A 16,367-nucleotide genomic window follows, 5' to 3' on the forward strand; every position below is an offset into this window, starting at 1 on the left:
AGATTAGTTTAGATTTTATTTGAAATTTTATCTTTTGTTAACAGAAACTATAAATTAATGTTTTGAATTAACAGTTATTATATTATTATAATTTTTTGCAACTTAAATAATTTTTGGCAAAGTAAAATATTGACAATATTAATTTTATAGATATAATTTAAAAATTTGTAATCACAAAAACAAACATTTTACTAACAATTTTAAACATTTGCAAGAAAATATGAATTTGATATAACTATTAGTTATGTGTAATAATATTAACAGATTTCTGTAAGTATTATTGATTTATTAGAAAGTATCATGGTATATAAAAGTAACCTACCAAGGTGGACTACTGTACTCTCTATAAAAGAATTCGTCTTTACTTATAAATATTATATAATGTAACTATAAAATATAATTTAATTATACAATTATTATATCTGAATTATATAAATAATGAATATGCATACATGTACATATGATTAAATAATGTTTTCATTTCATATATAACACCTTTAAAAAACAACTGATATTCGTTGAAAGTTAGAAATGTGTACATATTGTTTATAGATTGAGATGCCTTTTGCATAAATTACAACACGGTCAAATTTCTGTGGATCTTTTACAAAAAAATTTACACTATGCTGCTCGAGTACTTGAAGCAATTTTCAGCGAAGAGTCCAAGTAAGTACCCATATAGAAGTAAAAAAACGTCCAAATATATAATATAAAATTTTGTTTATTTTAATATTAAGTTAAATAATTAAAATATCCTATCATGTATTTCAAATTATTAAACTTTAAATTTGTTTAAGATTGTATTGCAAATAAAAAAGAATTATATTAACAAAATAAAACATAGTAATTCTGTTTTGTAGGTAATTCTGAAAATATGTTTTACTAATTTTACGAAATTTATCAAATATGTAAAAAATCATATTCAATACTTTTTTTTATAATTTATAATTTATATTTAATATATTAAGAATATAGTACTTAATATATTATTTTTAAACGATAATATTTATTATAATATATTTTCATTGGCATTGTATGTTTATGAATAATATTTTATGTTTATAGAATAATACTTAAAACAATTGTAATTATACTTCATCTAAAATGATATATATGTAATATAAAAATAGTGTAACAGTACGTATGAAAATTATTATACTTACATGCGTCTGTATGCGCGCGTATGTGTACATTTGGCTGTGCATGCGGCATATATTCATGAGTGTGAATGATCATCAATCAGTAAATAATAAGAAAAATTCTTTGTACGTATGAAACGAATTTAAAAACTTCATTGACTATAATAAGATTTGGATGTATGCGAATTGCACTAATATGACATTCGATTTCGTTAGTAGTTACTTTCTAACAGTTCACTGTTACATTGAGCAATTTTGTATTAAAAAACTTATTTATATACAAATAAAATTATTAGTTTACTAAAAATATAATCTTAAATAAAGCCTCAAACTTTTTTATTAAATCTAAAATGTTTATCTAAAATTATTATTATTTATATCAAATATATATATTAATATAATTTGAGTCTGATATGCGATAAATAATTTTTTTTTTAATAATAGATTCTATTTTTTGAGTAACCACCTTTTAATTTAGGTAAAGGAATCTAATTTTATATAAATTATATTCTATTTTATTGCTATAATATGCCAATTTTGACAATAAATTACCTATAATATGGATTGAAAGATATTATTGTGTTCTGCAACTGGGCGGTCCTAAGTAAAATACGACATTCATTAAAATTATTCTAATTATTCTATGTTAATTAAAATGGCAAATTATATATTTATAAATTAATGAAACTATTTAAGTTTGGAATTGCAAAGTATTATTCAAATTTATAGAATTTATGGAATAACATAATTAAATATTTAAATAATAAATTTAAACATACAATAATAAAAGAATATAATTTGATATATATATAATTACTTGATAAAGCTGAAGCATAAAGAACAAGTTTTTAACGCAACAATAACCTCCTTGTTTATGATACTTATTTTATTTTCAGCTTACCTGAGTTGATTTAAAATTATCTTAGTTTTAGTTAATATTTACAAATTATTTACATTCGTGCTTGTGTATGTTCTTAGTGTCTGTGTGCGCGCGGCGTGTGCATATACGCGTGTATTATTTCACTATTACCTTTTTTATATTTATTTACTACGATCTTTTTTATTTCGAAACTTTCTTATCATCAATGTCAATAGTAAAGCGTCGAAGATATTCTTTGGCAACCACATTAACCAATTTTATTCCTAGTAGAAGCGTATACAGTTTTAACTAAGTTATTTGTGAATTATAAAGAAACAAACAACTATTTTTTAATAAATAGATTCAATTTTTAATCAACATAATAGTTATTATATAGAAAAATAGTGATACTAAGCCACAACATCTTTAAAAATCTGATCTATGTATGAAGTGAAATTCAGGAAAAACAGCAAAAAAATTTGTAAATCTGAAGAATAAGCAGCAATAACAACTGAATTTTTATGAAATAGACAATAGAAACATTAAACATTACGCAGATTAATATTCAATAATTGTTATTAATAAATAATCTTTAAATTATTATTAAATAATCGTTATTAAATAATTCACCTTTATGTTTTAAATATCAACGGAACAATCATAATTTTAATTACATAGATTATATAAGAATTTAAAATCTAATTATTTAATATTTATATAATATATATAACAATATAGTTTATTGAATGTTATCATTTTATTAATTTGCTCATTACAAATGTATTTAATCACAAGCAACCGTTTAGAATTACACTAAGACCACCAGATGTAATGGTGGGAGAAAAATGGCGGGCAAGTGGAAGGTGTAGTGCATTAATTGAATATTTACCACATCTGTGTTTCGAGCTGTTTATTGGGTTTTACTTTACAAACTACACTATAATGATTCTAAGTTGGTGATGAGAATTATTGGGAGAATTCCTTGTCGGTTGCCACGTAGCATCAGTATGCACTATATGCATGGAGAGGAGGTTGTATATCTCCGGATCCTCTTAATGTAACGTGCTTGTTGTAGATTACTACACTGAGAGGTAAAAGGTCGTAAATCTCTTGACACTTCTTCCTGTAGTGCCACGCGGTGATAACTTGTTATTGATTTTCTCCAATCTGTTCATGGTGTTGAAGTATGAGGAGGACCTAGCGTAGAGTCTCTGCTTAGTATGCGATAGCTTTATTAGTATAAGAGGGACCTTACGTAGTGTCTCTGATCCTTGAAGGATATTGGTTACTGGATCCTTGGGAACTTTATTTAGACAAAATTGACTTACGACACCTTGAGCTGCTATGCGGTGTCACACGGAGATTTGGCTTCGGACTCTGCTGAGGGAGTTTTCTTGCTTCTTCTTCCTTCTTCCTTCAGGACTTCAGCTTGAGTGTACGTTTGTCCTCCACGGCGTCTCTCGTCAGAGAGAGAGAGAGAGAGAGAGAGAGAGAGCACCATCCTCCATGGCATTTCTTGTAAGAGAAAGAACTTCTTCCATCCTGAACGACCCAGCAGTGTGTCTTGTGATTATCTTCTTAAAAGCATTCCACGGACCACGGCGTCCACTTAAGGAACGCCTCCTCTCCGGCGGCTCTACTGAGAATGTGTGCATGGCTGCACTAGCATTGTAAAGGCTTGCAACTGCTACCTTGTCTGTGTTTGGCTGAATGATTTTTGGCTGACTGGCTCATAACTGAGTAGCTGTTTGACTGAATAATTTACAATGAGCTTCCAGGCGTAGTGTGCTTTCCTTACATATCCGCTCGGCAGCTTACTTAGCTGGCAACCGAACATCGTTGTTGCTATACTGAAATTTTACACGAGGCGCAGAAAGAGAACTCTAGAAGTTTCGAGAATTCTAAGCAACGTTACTACTCAAAGACCATATAAATATTGTAGGCCATTTGAATCAAAAACATAATAAGTACACGAAAATTCTCGAACCCAAGTGTTTACAGAAACTTGATAACTAGAGAGACTAGCGATGCCGAGAGCCAACGGTCGTGGAAATTACTTCAATCCCGAATACAATAACTGCATGAAAAATATATTTGTAAATAAGTATAAATAGTAAATTGAATTTTTCTAATTTTATTCGATTGAATTTACGTTCCATGTAGTCTGGTCGTACTGTATGACTTTAGAAACAACGGGCCGCTGCCAGCTCCATCCTTGGGATGGTGAGCTGGTTGAGAGATTGCCTGAACTCATAGTCTTAGAGCGCTGCATCAACCCGATGACGATCGTACCACAATCTGAATATTATGTATGCGGAATACCTCTGCGAGCCGAGAATCTTGATATACCGCGTTGAATCCTTCATATGGATGTGAAAGGCTTTCCCTGCTACCATAGTATGCTCTAGTACCATACGTGGGGGTCAGAGTCAGTCCGGTTGGCGAGATTTTTTCTGATTATCAGCCATCGTGCAGAAAGTTATGATGGCAGTGTCTCGTCCCATTTGAGCCTGTACCGCCACAGCTTCTGCATGAATATTTTTTCCTTTATCACGAAAGGTAATACAAAATCCGGGTCAAATATCTGATCCACTTCAGATAACATGAGATTTTTGTGAGGTTACCAACTTGAACCGACGCCCTTCCTGTCGTGAACGTAAACGTGTCCTGTTAAGGAGACCACCGTAATCCAAGAATTTTGTTAGAGCAATTGTCGGACGTAATTGAGGTGATCCGATTATTATCTGCGTTGATTTCGGTGATAAAATCTTGGTGAGTTGCATACCATTTTGCCAATGGAAAATCGCCCGCCATGCAGAAGTCTCATAATTGTACTCCGACTACAGTTAGTTGTTCTGAAGTGTCTGTACTTCCGAAAATGTCATCGATCTATCTTCCATGAGTGACGGAAGGCATGGCAAGAGGATATCTACTTCCCTCATAGGTAACTGTTGTTAGGTGATATGGCACTTCCTTGGTTTGTTCGTCAATTCAAAAGAATTCTTTGTAGGTCCCAATTATTCTTGTGAACTTTTATCTGTCTATACATTTTTTTTTAATTTTGTAGCGAACAGATGTCGATGTCGACCTATCCAGATTACCACGTCTGAAATTTCTGTGTTCAAATTGGCACCCGTGTGCATAAGATCATTGATCGAGTATCCTGATGTTGATGTGCTGGAGTCGTTGAATACCGCTCTTAATTTTGTAGTATTGCTATCTGATTTAAATACACCGTGATGAGGCAGATAGTAGTGAGTTTTGTTATGATAGAGCATCGGGGAAAATGTTTACAGAAGCTTGAGAACTAGAGAAACCGACAATCCTGAGAGTCAACGGTCTTGGAAAATGTTTCAATCCCGAACAGCAACCTTTACCATTCTTATCACTAATATTATTTTAAAATATTCATTTATATTTTAAAATTATTTTAACTTAAAATTTTTAAGATATTCAAACAACGATAAATTATTGAGAATTTATTCAAATGAAACAATGTGTTACCTTATAATAATATTTTATATTTTCATAAAAAATATATAAATATAATTAAATTTTATCACAAATAAAATTCAGGAATCGTCTTGGATCAGACTAAAAAAGCCTCCCAGTGATGTAAGGTGGGAGAAATTGCTGCCAAGTGGGGAAGGCAGACGCAATTAATTCAATTCAACACACAGCGTATCTTGGGTTTTCTATTTATTTTACTTATTACACAATAATGTTACATAAATTACATAATAATGTTGGTATCTGTGAAACTCCTTCAGTAATTTTCACGTGATGACGGAATTTACTACTCCCAGCAGTATGAACTGTAAGTCTCTCTACTTCCTTGAGTAGTGCCAACGTGTAGGTGACGTTCGAACAATTGCTCCTTGAAGCCGAGATGAGTATTTTCATCTGCGGCTGTCGTGAAGCTTCCTTGTGGTTATGCCCTGTTAGCCGGTGTTTAATAGTTCTGGTGTGGCCGTTCGCGGTGGTTTGCGAACTGGTTTATGCCTTTCTAGAAACGTTCTAAGTCGTCGCTGGTGATTAATAGCTCAAGTGCGTTTGTTCGCGGGAGCATTGCGAACTGTTTTATACTTATCGAGATGCAAGGCTGGCGCTCTTGCGCCTTCAATATATGGTTTTCCTTTAATTAAATTCACAGAAATTCAAATCTTACCTAATTCTGTGACGAGTGTGTAGGTGGTGCGCTTCTAGTTTAATATGCACTATTGAATTACAATTAGCACTCGTGATTGCTTAGATAGGCGGAGTTTAGTGGCTGTGTGGTTAATAACTGGTAGTTGATGGATTAATAAATACTGTGAGCGAAAACAGATGAGTGAACGATTGGTAAATTTACAGTGAGCCCCGGTGCGTGGCGAGTTGCTCTTAAATATTAGCGTGTTAGCTTGCAACGCTGGCAACAGTGCTCGGGCTTGTTGCTAGGCCGAAAGTCTTGATGACGTCAGAACTGTCATGTGCGAATGACGATCGATGACGTCGAGAATTGTCAATCGTCGTTGCTATGCGGAAATATTGTAGAATGCTAGACAATAAGGTGTAGACTATTTAAGAATTCGCAGAATCAATGTTTATAAACATAAGCGTCCGAAAGCTTGTACTTTTCCGATTTTAAAATTCTTCGAAGTTGCTCCAATCCCGAATAGGAATTTTATTTGAAAATTATTTATTAATAAGAAAGAATATGATTTACTATAGTATATTAATAGATAGTACAATTATAAGAATAATTATTAAAATAATAAGATCACATAGAGATCTGACAATAATAATTTGAGCTACAGAATTCACTACAATTATAATAATGAATTAAATAATCTGTTTTTCTTCTACTGTTTGCAAATCTACAGTCAAAATAGACTTTGACCGAATAAGTTTTGAAAAAGAGAAAGAGGAAGAGAGGGATATTCATCTATATATGCAGAGAGAGAAAGAGAGCGAGTGAGAGAGAGGGGGGAAGAGAAAGATATAGCATGAGATTTTATAAGATAAAAAGAAAAGATTTAATTTTTTCTAAAATAAAAAATGTTTAAAGGTTTAATTAAAATAAAAATGTTTAAACTTTACTTTATTGTTTGCATTAATTAGTATTAATATATTTGATAACTAGGAATTAGCTCATTCTTAATTATTTAATTATTTGTTTTACAGTTTCTAAATTATTTCTATATTCATTCTTTATTCAATTTATGAGTATAATATTTGTTGTACACTTAAAAAGTCAGCTTATTAATCGATTTTTAATTTTTGAGAACCTATTTATTAATTTATACTTTAAAAGCCATTAACACAAAATGTTTGGCTATTTGGATTTCGAATTTTACTTACCATTCAATGTATAGGGTCGTAGAACTTATTAATATTTAAAATATATATAATGGACTTGAAAAAATTGTTATTTAAATACCGAGCTGTTTTTAATTCATTTTACAAAATGAACTTTATTTCTCTCTCTCTCTCTCTCTCTCTCTCTCTCTACCTTGCTCTGTCAATGTCAGGTATACTCACACACAGATATCTACACAACTCTCCCGCCCTTTCTAATCTCTTCTGTATTTCTCTTATTTCTTCGTACGACACTATGCCTTCCTTTATTGAAATCAAATGACTAACTATTTGTAATAACATTTATGTAAGACTAACAAGCACTACCTTAGGGCGACCTTACGTACATCGTGTAGAGTGAAAGAACTGCCGTCAAGACCTTCGACAATATCAGCACAATTGACCAGCGATGTCGATTCCGATGAACTACAGAGCGATGCTGTAGCCATTCAGAAGCGGATGCTTCGAACTCCTGTTTGGTCCAGGTTACGATAAATATTCACATTTTTTATTTCCCTTTCTTCTCCTACTAAAAAGTACAATATTTTTATATGCAAGCCCTCGACTATACTTTTTTAATTAACATCCTTTCTAAAAATTTTATGTATATGTACTATGTATTGCACGATAATATTGATTTTTTACTTTTTCCCTCAGTAGCGTATGTTTTATGTAACTTAATATTCAAATTCTCCAAGAATTAAAAATATTAAATTTAAATTGAATAGAATTAATAAAAAGTGTTCAAATTTTATTCCAGCCTTCAGCAAGAATCATCACTTACTGTGTAAATAAAATTCTTCAAAGATAAGTTTTATACGAATATTAGAAAGTAATATTAAAGGTACATTTTGTATGGTTAAAAGCTAATGAATTGTTATATTTTTTATAATTTATTTCAATGCAAATTTATATAATTATACATATTTAAAAGTAAAAATAAATATTTTACTCTAATCATAATATTAATATAAAAAATTATATGAAAATCAACAATATGTAATTTTTTTATATAAATTTTAATTTATTTATGATGCCTTTTTTAATATATTCTAAAAAATAAATATGTATTTAATAAATTTGTAATATAAAAAATATATAATATTTCACATGGTATATATATACTTAAAAAATAATACAATAAGTTATAAGTTAACAATTGTAAATAATAATAAATAATGTAAATTAATTCGAATGAAATATAAAATATATTTCATTATTTTTTAAATTACAATTAATATACCATAACTAAATAATATGCATAACATCAGTTTTCTAACAAAATATCTTTTATAGAAAAATATAAATTAAAAACAATAAAAGCAAAAGTAGGAAACCTACATTTTAAAAATTTTTCTTGCCATATACACACACATTTTATTATACATCGTTTCACAAACCTTTTTAGATTAACATGAAGGAAGAAAACAACTTAAAAGAAAGAAATAATTCAACACTTTTACCATTAATTTATTCTCGAGTGAATATATATAATATAGAGTGAATATATAAAATTATTATACATATAGTATTATATATAACAAATAGTGTAAAAATAATTAAAATGAAATTATTAAATACTATTATTTTTTAATAGAATCCATTTTGATTTATTAATATCCATGTAATTAGATTATATTAAATATATTCTATTTTATTCAGATATATTAATTTTAATATATACACAAAAAATAATTAAAGTGAAATTAAAATAAAAAATATTTATAAATATTTTTAAAATAGAAATTTTTCGTAGCAGATAATATTTTAAATATAATTTTATTGTGAATAAGTTCTTTATTTTATTACGGTTAATACTATCTTCTAAATTCATTAAAATTTATAACACAATTCTATAACTTTAGTGTTATTTAAAACTCATAATTCAATTTTATCATTTTGATTTCAATCAAAAGTATTTTAATATGATTAAACATAATTGATCGTGAGGGTACAGCATTTGATTTCATTACAATTCTAGTTATAAACTAATTATTATATTATTTGCCCATTCTCCATTTTTATAGAGAATCTTCGTATCCTTTTTTTCGTTAAAGATATTTAAATACTAGATTTTAAAAAAATTTTATTTTTAAGATGTTTAGAGAAGAGTACATGTATTGTATTTTAGTAATTGATGTATTTCATGTAAAGTATATTTATTAACTATAAAATAATTGTTCATAAATTTCGTTTAATTACTAAATATTCAAATTATATTTTAAACAAATTATAAGAATTATTTAATCGCATCAAAGTGTCTATAAAATATTTTCTGTAAAACAAAGGTAAAACAAGATTTATCTTCATGTTTTTGAAAAGGTATATTTTCATATTTAAAGTTCAGAATATTTTATATTATAATATTGAATAAATTCTATTAGGAAAATAACGAAAAAAATTAAAAATAATTTATTTTACTTATATGAAAGATAATACAGTATATGTATTTACCTATTGTTCGTTTTTAAGGGTTTAGTTTATGGTTCGAACTGCCAATTCAATATTTCAGTGGATTTCAGTGGAACAGCTTAAAGCGTTCATTTTTCGTAGAATAGTTTTTATTAGATACTCATGATATTAGAGTTTTAAACTAAAACTGATATTGGTATAATATGAATACAGCTTCTATATTATGAGATAAAAAATACCCAGAATTTCCTACATATTCTGGAAAATTTCTGATAATTACCTATTAATGCATACAACTTTGTTAAAGTATATATAAAATAATGGTATAAATGATATAAAAGAAATGTATAAATATTTTCTAATATTATATACAGTGCATGTTCGATTTTAAGGGTTTAGTTTATGGCTCGAACTGTGTTCAAAAAATAATTCCACTAATCTCACCTGTCAGCCAAACGTGTAAAATCAACTTAGAACAATAAAACCACTAGTTGTTGTGTGGAAAATGTGGATTAATGCATTGATTCAATAATTAATACATATAATTATTACTGCTGGTAAATTCCATTTATTTCATTTTATTTCCAAGTTGGGACATTAACCGTGATAAGATTACAAATGACTTTTATATTTCTTAATAATCTTGTGGCGTTGAGATATACCTTTTTATTGGAGAACTAGAAGATGATCAATTTCTTATTCTCTGCGTGTAACTGATGAGATTATGATTTACTGTGAAAAGAAATAGGAAAAGAAATAATCTATTGAATATTATCACTTTTGAGGTTATGGTTATTGTGAGTCTTCTGGTCGAATACTACAATCTTGCCGTGTTTCAACTCAACACATGTTGCAGTTACCTCTAAATAATGGGCCGTGTACGAGCTTAAAATAGAGATTATGCGGAGCTGTGCGCCACCTGTGGTGTCAACAACTGATCGTTGCTGCGATGTGCTTTACCAGTGTGGCGCGAACAGCTGATCGTTGAAGGAAATGAAATAGCCACTGTGTGGCGTCAACAGATGATCGTTGCGGAAGTGTACGCTACCATTGTGGCGCGAATCGCTGATTGTTGGAGGAAATGAAAAGCCACTGTGTGGCGTCAACAGCTGGTCTTGCATTTAGAGCATGCTTGGGAAGATTCACTAGTCGGAATTTTAGCCGCCCGTTTTCAGAGTAAAGCCGAGAGACGAAGAATCAGTACTAGCGATAAGGACTTACTTGCAGTGTAGCGGGATTCTTCCAGTCTCTCTTCGTTGGCTTGATGTGAAGTTCCCCTTCAATAATTGCAGCTCTTAAATTCCTTCCTTGTCTCCAAATGAGATTACAAGTGGTCTGGTCCTATGCAATCTAATCTTGATGAGATCAATTTTAACTGTATATTGATTCACAGTCGTAGAACGAACTTATACTAGACTCAGCTGAACGACTTTGTCTCCGTTCCTCCTCAGTGAGAGTAAGTCGTGACTTATCCTTTCAAGCATGAGAAGAATAGGAATAAGAATAAGCTGTGGTACATTACATTGTCCTTCTTAAATAGTTCACTAATCCAGATCCACTTGGAACCCCTTCTATTTTCAATTAACCAATCAGAGGTTGATGGTGGGCAGCACAATAGATTATGCCGCCTTCATTTCCACTTCCTTCCGGGCTCAGTCCCGAATATGCTAATCGGAAAAGTGTCGAAAAGTGGGGAGCCTTTACTATTGGTCACCTCTCCTTGGTCGCCTCTCTCTTCTCTGGGACTTGGCTAGACGAAGGGTCCGCTTGGGCGTGGTCGATCTTCCAATGCGATCGACCAGATGCGGCGTAGTCAAGAACAATGCAAGCATTGTCTTAAAGGCCGAGTGCGCACGTACGGCTATTGCATGTTGTCGCACGTCCGGGGTTTTTGGGTTGCAGTGAAATTTAGGAAATGTTTGTACTCGATACTTTATGCACATCTGATATTTGTTCAGAATCTACGTTGGAGTTTTCTTGGCAACAAACACATAAGGTTTTACTGCACTGGAAAGCATGAGCACGTTTTTAGATAAGCAAGAATAAATAATCTTATTATTCACTGGAGTTTTCCAGATGTATTGACCGTCTCGAGTGTCAGCGACCGTGGGAAGTCGTGGCAAGAAAATGTTCTCGCATTCTCGAACAGACTGCCAATTCAATAGTTCAGTGGATTAATCTCTCGTCATGATAACTTAAAAGGAAATAATAAGAGGAAGGGCTGAAAAATATTATATATCATGTAATTTTAGTAAAATCAATGTTTATTATCTGGTAAAATTAATATTATTATAATATTGTAATAATACTAATAATATTATAATAATATTGCACTGTTGTTGAGAGAGAACATTATTCTATTGTAGTAATGAGGGTGTTTCCTTGCTTTCTTGATTATCGTAGATTCTATGGATATTACTGTGTATCTTGTAATTGATATTATGCTGATGTTGTAAATATCAGCCGATGTAGTCAATCATGCTCATGAGGTAGCATGAGAAGATGGTGTTTGAATCAAGTATGCTTGATAGCCGGAATAACTATACTTGATAGAGTGTAAGACGTTTTGATGGAAATTATGGTTTTAAATATGATGGGAACAGTAAAAAAGACTAGTCACAGGCAAGTGTCATAAATGATAAGCCTTCGAGCTTTGAAGGACTTGATGAAATGTATTTATAGTCGGTTATTCGATATATTGTTGTCTGGCCTTGACAATGTGCTTGACGAATTGCGTCACTTGTGTCGACTCTTATGGGCTTGTACAGGGTCGAAGTGTTAGTTCGAGAGAGCGTCAGTTTACCCGTGTGACTAGCTTATTTAATAATATAAAAAGATGTACCTTGTAAACTGCCGACAAGGTGTGTTGATTTACTGCGTAGCTGATGTGTCCCTTTTCATTACTATTCCAATTGGCTTCAGTGTAAAATCACTACCTAATCTGCTGATTTCTTTTTAATAATGCACGTGTATTTTTAAGTTGGTTGCCGAATATGTGGCCACGTGTCGTTGTCACAGTATATACTAAATCACTGAGGCAAGAGATATTTAGCAAGAGAGCGAGGCACGCCGCGTGCTTGCCTTATAAAATCCGGGCGATGTTATTACCCGATGACCATATAAACATTACGGGTCACTTGAAACCAAAACATAACAAGTAGACGAAAAATTCTCATCCAAGTGTTTACAGAAATCTGATATCTAAAAGGCCGGCGATGCCGACAATCGGCGGTCTTGAAACTTCATAATCTAATCTTTTATAAAATCAAATAAAAAAGGATAAAAAAATTTTATTATATAGAATGGAATGATAATCACATATATAATATATATGGGAATCATGTAATAGAAGTTTTAGGCGTGTTCTTTATAAATAATGACTATTAATTAAATTTTTGTTATGAAGCCTGTAGCCAAAGGACTAAAATGGACAGACGTGTATTAATTACTTGAGAAATATAGAGGCATACAAGTCAATTAACATATTCTAAGTCTTCATTTTTTATATTCAATGTTATAGTTGTTATTTGTTTCGCTGTTTTACTTTATAGAGATGCAGAACTACTGGACAGGAAAATCATCGGTCAACAGGACATATGTCGTAGGTTTGTTTATTATTGGAATTGAATTTTTAATTTTTCTCTTTCTCATTCATTCATTTTGATTATTTCTTTTCTGTATTTTATCTTCCGTATCTTATTTAATAGTGCATTAAATACATACCTATACTATATGTTGGTTTCAACATATAAAATAAAAGGTCTTATCTATATGTTTAAGTAATTTTCTTTGTTTTAAATCATATTCTTATTCATTTTTATACAGTTTACATTTAATTAGGATTTACTAAATATATTTTAATTTATAATAATTCGAATTAATCTAAATTTCACGAATAATGAAAATAAAGATATTCATGTTATTACTAGTGACGTATATTTAAAAATAGTTATTGCTTTATATAAAAATTACTTGATATTTTTAATTTCATTAAATTTTTTAATAATATTTATCTTTTTAAATATATTGCACTAGAATTATAAAGCAATCAAAATATTTTTTTACTGAAACGATGCAAGAAAAGCATTCATTTTTACTGCCAATTCATGAATTGTTGCATTATTATATAATATTCTTGTATATTAAAATTATAAATATATATTTTTTAATCAATAAGAAAAAATTCTATATTTAAACATGATAAATATTTCAGTATATAATAATATAAATAAATTATTATTGTAGTGGGAATATCATAGTGTTAATTATTATGGTACTAATAATTATTACTAATTATTATCATCTTTCATAAAATAGTAAGAGTTTTAAAAAAACATACATACAATATTAATGAAGTTTATATTGATGAAATTACATCGATAAAATTTCAAATAAAATATTTATCAAAATATATTTTATTTTTTAATAACATTTATTTTCTGAATTATTTGATTCAGAAATAATATAAAAAGTTATTATTATCAATACTGTCAATTTTACTGTAAATAAATAAGAAAGATCATTCTTAAACATTATTCTCTTTTTTTGTGATAGTTTAACAATACATGGTTGACTTATGTAATTTGTAACATTGAAAATAGCTCTTCAATTATATATATTAATATTTTTTTATAAGATGTTTTGATTAATGAATAATAAATAAGAAGAACAGATTATGATATTAATATTCAATATCGAACTAAACCTTAATATTTATCGGTTTAGTATGCAAATACAGTTCAGATAATTATGTGATTTTATACATTATTTAATTATATAAACAATAAAAATATTAATATTAAAATAATCTCTACACAAATGAATTGCATTTTTAGTAATAGCAGAGTTAAATCTTTTTATACCTCAAAATTTTATAATTCTATTGTGATTTTAATTTTATCAGTTAAAATTTGTTTGTATTAAATTTCATTTACTTTTATTTATAAGTAAAAAATTGAATTATCTGGAATAAATAAATTTTAATTAATAAAGTAAGAACCTAATTATAAACTGCCTCAGATATTCAATCTACAAGTAATTTTGTAAATGATGATAAGCGAAAATGAATGTTTATACTGATCTCAACTCGAGTATCTCAAAAGGTTATAATTTTTTATATAAGAATATATATATATATATATATATATATATATGCATGTGTGTAAATACGTAATCATTAACTGAACTGTACAAAACTATGCTCAAGCCAAAATTAGATGAAAATCAATAGTATTCTGATGATAAACAAAATACATAAGATTAATCATAAAAGAAAGTAAAATATATTTTTTGTGATAATGAATGGATGGTCTATCATTTTTCTTATATTTGTAACTATTGTAATCTCCCACTGTATAATTTTTTCATATGCGAATACGCTAGAAGTCATCACACGAAAACTATACCTTTTAGTTCAAATAGAATAAAAAAAAAAAATAATAATAATAATAAATGTATTAATATAAACAGTAATAAATGGAGGCAGAAACTAAATATAAATAATAACATGAATGCGCAAAATTAACTGTCTCATAGGCGACTAGCTGACGAGGATGACGAACTATCTGAAGTTGAGCCAGACGCAGTGCCGCCCGAGGTGCGAGAATGGCTCGCCTCGACATTTACCCGTCAGCTGGCAACAACGAAACGACGCGTAGATGAAAAACCTAAATTCCGTTCAGTTGCTAACGCTATCCGAGCTGGTATCTTTGTCGATCGCATATATAGGCGGGTTGCTAATGCAGCCCTAATGCAATTCCCTACTAACATTGTTAAAGTTCTTAAGGTAAATTATTTCAACTGTAAAGTTATTTGATATCATTTATCCGTTGCCATTTCATTACTACATTGCTAATTTCTATGCATTTTTACAGATATAATAAAACGATAATATAATTTTAAGATATTTGTTTAATTAATCATTAAAGTCTAATTACACTTGATATTAAATATAAAATATGAAATTATATTTGATTCTGGGAATTGAGACTTTAAAAATTTAGATCCGTTGTTTATCTCTGTCAAAGCAAGTGGAGCTAATATTATCTAGCATCGTAGTATATATAATATCACTGGCTATATAATATTAATACTATTTTGATTAACTTAATATTTAAAATGCTCTAAAATGCACGATAATAATGTAATATTAATATTAATATTAATATTAATATTACATATTAACTTTTAAAAATATAAAAATCAATTCATTTAATAAACCTATGAATGCAGTTATATTTAATACATATTACAGTAATATTTATGGGTTTGTAAACTTATTAAACTGAGTATTAATTTAATTAAAAATTCAATATAACTAATAACAGAATATAATTATATCTAAAAATATTATTAACACAATAAAATAATTTAAATCTAACAAAATATTTATCAATTTCCTAATTCGAATATTCGTCTATGCACATATAAATTTTACAAACATTATTTATCTTATATATTATTCATTTATTAGTTTCTTATTTCAATTGAAATTTCTATAGTAATAATTCATATTTATATTTTTTATTAATAATACTATGAAATGTAAATAACCATTTGACTTTGATGTTCTGTCACTGTAAAGATTAATTAAAATTTACTAGTATTCAAAAATCCATAAA

This window comes from Ceratosolen solmsi, unplaced genomic scaffold (genome assembly GCF_000503995.2).
Source record: "Ceratosolen solmsi marchali unplaced genomic scaffold, CerSol_1.0 scaffold58, whole genome shotgun sequence".
In the NCBI taxonomy this organism is placed as follows: Eukaryota; Metazoa; Arthropoda; class Insecta; order Hymenoptera; family Agaonidae; genus Ceratosolen; species Ceratosolen solmsi.